Below are 5427 nucleotides of genomic sequence, written 5' to 3' on the forward strand. Positions count from 1 at the left end.
GCCTTAACTAGATCGGCACTACCCTAAAAAACTGGAGGTTGTTGTTTCCTGAACCTTTCATAAAGAGGTTCTCATTTGCTTCCAGCCTCTGGAAGCTACTCAACTACTGGCACCACTTTAGGTGGTGCCTCAGGCAAAATGTTCCCTACAGGAACCTATTGTTGTTTGAGGAGGCGAATTTCTTCTTCTTGCCTGTAAATCAGCAAACAACTGCTGCCAGTTATTAGGAGCTGACTGCAGAATTTGATTCTGGTCATTCTCTTGACCCTATATGTTATTCTGGCCTTGATCTTCCTGGCCAACTGATGAATTTTTCTGTCTTGGACTCATAACTACGACTTATATTGTGCTGAAACAATCAATGCGACTAGTTAGACAGTGATAACTAAACCTCTTGTCGCCTCACGGTCCAAGATCAAGCAGATATTCATCCATGTTCCACAATTATACGGATAAACAAATGGATACATGATCATATCATTTAGCATTTAACACTTATCAATTAACAATTGAAAATGAACAATACTACTAAGTATATTCTAGTAATGTCAATACTAATAAGCATGTTCTTGCTTATAATGCAATAGCCAAGGCCCAACCTTATCAATGTATCACATATATACAGTTAAAGCATTTATATTCTATTCAACCAGTGAAACATATAACCACATAAATAGTTGCCAAACCATGAGTCAAGCATGTATTCAGTGGCGAGTGTACATGCCCAGCCAGTCTACAAGAACCCTAAACCTTGGCACGCTCTAATACCAAGTTGTAACGCCCTGGTTACTCCAAGACCATTACTGTGGACTTTAAACAGTGCTTAACTCACAAAACGAGTCATTTGGTTATAAACGTGCATCTAGGTGTCATTAATAGGCTAAGGTGAAAAATCTCGATCAAAATGAATGGATATATTTTATTTAAAAGATAAAACAGTACTTGGAACCATAAAAATATTTACAAAGTTATTTACAATCCAAAATGGTCATTACAATGTAAAAGTTACAACCTGCCGACCTAAGCGGCAAAAATAGGGTTAACCCCTTGTTCCTCTGAGAAACACCTTGCCCATGATGGTCAAGCTGCTGCATATGTACACATCACCACCTAAGCTCTCCACTCAAGGTTGGGTGAGCTTTTCTTTCCCTTTACCTGCACCACATAGCACCTGTGAGCCAAGGCTCAACAAAAAAACTCATTACTGCATGTATATAATATCAATGGATGATTCTGATAATCATACTGGGGCTTGTAGCCCTAAACAGATAAGTGATATCAAGATTTTGGTAATCATGCTGGGGCGTGTAGCCCTAATCAGATAATGTCAAGATTCTGGTAATCATGTTGGGGCGTGTAGCCCTAATCAGATAAGTGATTGATGAGTGAGTCATGAATTTGGGCTCCGCACCCTTAGCCATGTGACGATGCAGTCACCTGAGCCTTTTGGCCCTTGCTCTAAGTAACTAGCCTTTAGACTAGACAAGCGCTTTTGTTTTCATCGAACTTAAGGTCAGTCAAGCATTTCATGCTTATGTTGATAATACTTATGTCGATTAGATCTAATCTTTTCGGCTTGCGTTAAACACGCTAATACCGTTCTTGACTCATAAGCCAATACCATACGACCAGTGCTCAGTACTACTGCCAAACTTGACTAATGAGTAACAGCTTCACAGTCAATACTAACACCATTGCTGATTCCTGACTCATAGGTCAGCGCCATACACAAATAAGCCAAGCTGCTATGCATTTACTATGCAATCTATGTCTACATATAGAGCACTCAACATGCTTCATCAATAATCATGCATGTCATATATTGGATGCAGTTTTCTTACCTCTGGTTCGAGCGTGAAATAAGTTAAAAATGACCTTTGAGAACGATCAATCATTTGATCCCTTAGCGGTCACCTAGTCATAACAAAATAGGGAATTCCATCAATAAAATAAATAATAAAAGGTTCATGATCTAAAGGTTCAAGTCAGTTAAAGGAGGCATTACGTCGTTTTCCGAGAGGCGACAAATCTCGAAAATACGAAGAAAAAAAACGCACCTGGGAAAAATCCCAGGCAATGCGTCGCCTGTTGTCCAGCGATGCGTCGCCTGTTGTGCCATAAAATTTGAAAAACGTGTTTTTTCACACATTTGTTTATTCCAAGTCGTGGGGAAGTCGCCCAAGGACGTTTCTAGAGGCTAGGTTACGACCAAAACACATATAAAAAGGAAGAGAAACATATTTGGAGGGAGAGACTCATTGTGGAAGATCTAAGGAGTGAACCAAAGCCATATCAACGAAGTTGTTTAGTTTTTCTTTATTTCTTTGATTTTTTTGGATAATTACAATATGTTTGAGATTATAAACCACATTATGTGTGGTTAGTTTTCTTGTTTTTTAGGGTGTAGACGAATCTCTTAATATGATTTTATTTCTATGATTTAATGCAAAGTTTAATTTAGTCCAATATCGTTCTTGTGTTCTACTTTAAGTCATATCAACGAAGTTCTTTAGTTTTTCTTTATTTCTTTGATATTTCCAGATAATTACAATATGTTCGAGATTATAAACCACATTATGTGTGGCTAGTTTTCTTGTTTATTAGGGTGTAGACAGATCTCTTGATATGATTTTATTTCTATGATTTAATGCAAAGTTTAATTTAGTCCAATATTGTTCTTATGTTCTACTTTAAATCATTGTTGCTATAATTGTGATTTTTATATTGTTTTTGCAGTATATTATTATAATGGCTATATTTAGATTGTGAGAATTATTACTCAAGAGAGGAACATTTAAAATCCGACGACGGCATGGAGAACAACTTAGATTGTGTGAGATCAAGAGATAAGCATGGATCTAGGTAGGAAAAATAGTTCTAGATTGTGAAATTGAGAGGTGGAATATTTAGAATTATTTCTAGGGTGGAACTTAATGAATGTAAGGATAATTAATCGTATAAAGATATAGGCTAGTTGTCACTTACACATTCTTTATGTGGCACTTGAGAAAGGGTATAGAGATAAAACAATGCTCTAGGTTCTTGAAAATATTGGATCGAATTAAACACATTAATAATTAGGATTATAATTTTTTAAAGAGTGAAGTTTAAACATTAACAATCGTTCTTATCTTGAGTTTATTTCTATTTAATTATTCGTTCTTTAAAATTTATATTTTATTTTAAGTTATTATTATCTTTTGAAATTGATTACTTAGATAAAGTTAGGATTTAGTATTTTTAATTTATTTAATTGATTTTAATCCCAGTGGGACGATATCAGTCTTTGGACTTCTTTACTACTAGTTCGATTTGTAGTTTGAGTTGTGCCTCTTGCAAGCATACTATTTATTTTTTTTGCAACAATATCATATTAACATTATCATCAATTTTCCTTCCCACACACTGGGTCACCTCATTAATGATAGACATGTTTGGATTTGAGGAGGAAAAAAAGTATTAAAATACTTACAGATAATATTCAACACAATTTCCTCCTCATCTTGCCATCGTTTGGAGTAATCATTTAGGCCCGAAATCTCGTTCTTCTTCCTTCTTGTCGAAGCCTTGTGATGGAAATATTTAGTATTTTTGTCACCCCATTTGAGCCATAGGGCTCTGCTTTTTTTACGCCAATAAGTCTCCTTTTTTTCCACCAAACAACTCAACTTCATCTCCATGTTTATTTTCTCTGGCCAAACTTTAGGATCGTTTGTGGTAGAGAGCTCTTTCAGCTTTTTCTTCACCTCCTTCATCTCTTTGCTCATCTCTTTCTTCCTTTTATTATTCTAGCCAACTAAGCGATTACCACATCTCGACATCTTCTGTTTAAAGTCAATAATAGTCCCATTTCCATGATAATTCATCCAACAATCTACAATAATGGCCTTGCAATTCGCTTCTTCTCACCGTGCTTCTTCAAAATAGAACCACGAGTTTCGCTTCTTCTTGCCACATTTCTTTTATGAATATTTGATAGACCATTTGACCACCAAGGCCCTATGGTTCGATTCCCACAAATCAAGGACATTCACCGTGGCCATAGGAAAGTGGTCAAACCACTCGGAGCTACAAAGTGCTATGTCCAGTCGCTCCATAACACCACTCCCTCTGTGATTGTTGCACCAATTCATTTCATTCTGAACATCCCGAAAGTCAATAAGATTGCAGTCAACGATAGCATTTCTGAAACTATTTAGCATTCTGGGTTGTCGCTCCCTTCCACCAATCTTCTCTGAATTGCTAGTAATTTCATTAAAGTCACCACAAACTAGCCAAGCTCCCTGCCTAAGTCGGTGCAATCTCCTGAGGAGGTCCCAAGATTGATTCCTTAAAGCCTGGATTGGGTTACCATAGAAGCCAGTAAAGACCCAAGGCAAGAAACCATTACCAGAAACATTAGTCGCGATATGCCCCTTGCAATTATCTATGTTGACCGTATCATTCCACATTAAAAGGAGACCACCACTAGGGCCATTCCTGTCAACCGGCCAAAACTTCAAAAAAAATCAGCTTTATCATTAGATCCTCTGCTTACTTCCTAGATAATTTACTTTCACTTATGAAAACAATCTCAGGTTGAAATTGTTTCACATGGGAAAGAATAGCATTGAACGTGCCAAGGTTCCCCACTCCTTGGACGTCCCAACACAATAGACTCATTGGGCCCGACAACCTTGTCCCGCAAGGTCCACCGATCTAGTGTTCGAAATTGGGGATGAGGAATCCATAAGCATAGAAACCTCCAAACCTAGGTTGTCTCCATTGTTACCTTCTTGCTGAGCCTCATGCCCACTTCCTTCATTTGCAATTGTATTGCTCTTCACATCCTCATCTTGGTGAGTCTTACCTTTATTTCTGGCTTTATTTTTTATCATGATTTTCCTTCTCCCCTTCTCACATTTGCTATCGCCCTTCTTTGTATATCCAAGCTTAAATCCCAGATCTCCTCCCTCCTCCAAGATACCATTCCCTCTATTTTCCCCCTTATCCTCTTCATATTCGATTCCCTCTTTCCCAGATCTGTATCTTCTTCTTTTCCTACATTTTCCACCTCCTCTATATTATATTAATCCCTTCAGTCATTTGGTACACCTCATGTCAATTTTTTTATTACGATCTGTTGTCGTTAGTTTAGAGTCTTATAAGTTCTCTTGGGTCGATGAGGCCCACGTGTCCCATGACTCAGCATCAAATTTTTGTCCACCTCAGCGTGAGAAAAAAGACCCATAGAATCAATGTTAGTCGTCTCGTGTTGCATGAGGGTGTTCACCATGTGTTGGGAGGTGCCCGGGCACTTCTTAGGTCGTGGGCGGGCCAATGATGTGCTAGGGCTCTTCAGTTTCTGTATGGGGTGGCATATCATTGCTCCTCATAACTCCTCCGGCAACTGTTCGATCCTCGGCAATCTTCTGAGGCTGTTTCTTA

General features: G+C 37.9%; 1 long non-coding RNA gene across 2 annotated transcripts; it reads right to left on the bottom strand.

Annotated features, from left to right (window-relative positions):
• Positions 1 to 901: 901 nt before the first annotated feature.
• On the bottom strand, positions 902 to 5052 carry LOC133831079 (uncharacterized). 2 transcript variants are annotated; one of them, XR_009892369.1, is made up of 3 exons: positions 3473 to 5052; positions 1842 to 1914; positions 902 to 1155 (listed from the first exon to the last, which is right to left on the bottom strand). It is a non-coding gene; the product is annotated as an uncharacterized LOC133831079 (long non-coding RNA). The 2 variants fall into 2 exon arrangements; XR_009892368.1 differs by having other exon boundaries at positions 2058 to 5052.
• Between the last annotated feature and the right edge of the window lie 375 nt (positions 5053 to 5427).

This window comes from Humulus lupulus, chromosome 4 (genome assembly GCF_963169125.1).
Source record: "Humulus lupulus chromosome 4, drHumLupu1.1, whole genome shotgun sequence".
In the NCBI taxonomy this organism is placed as follows: Eukaryota; Viridiplantae; Streptophyta; class Magnoliopsida; order Rosales; family Cannabaceae; genus Humulus; species Humulus lupulus.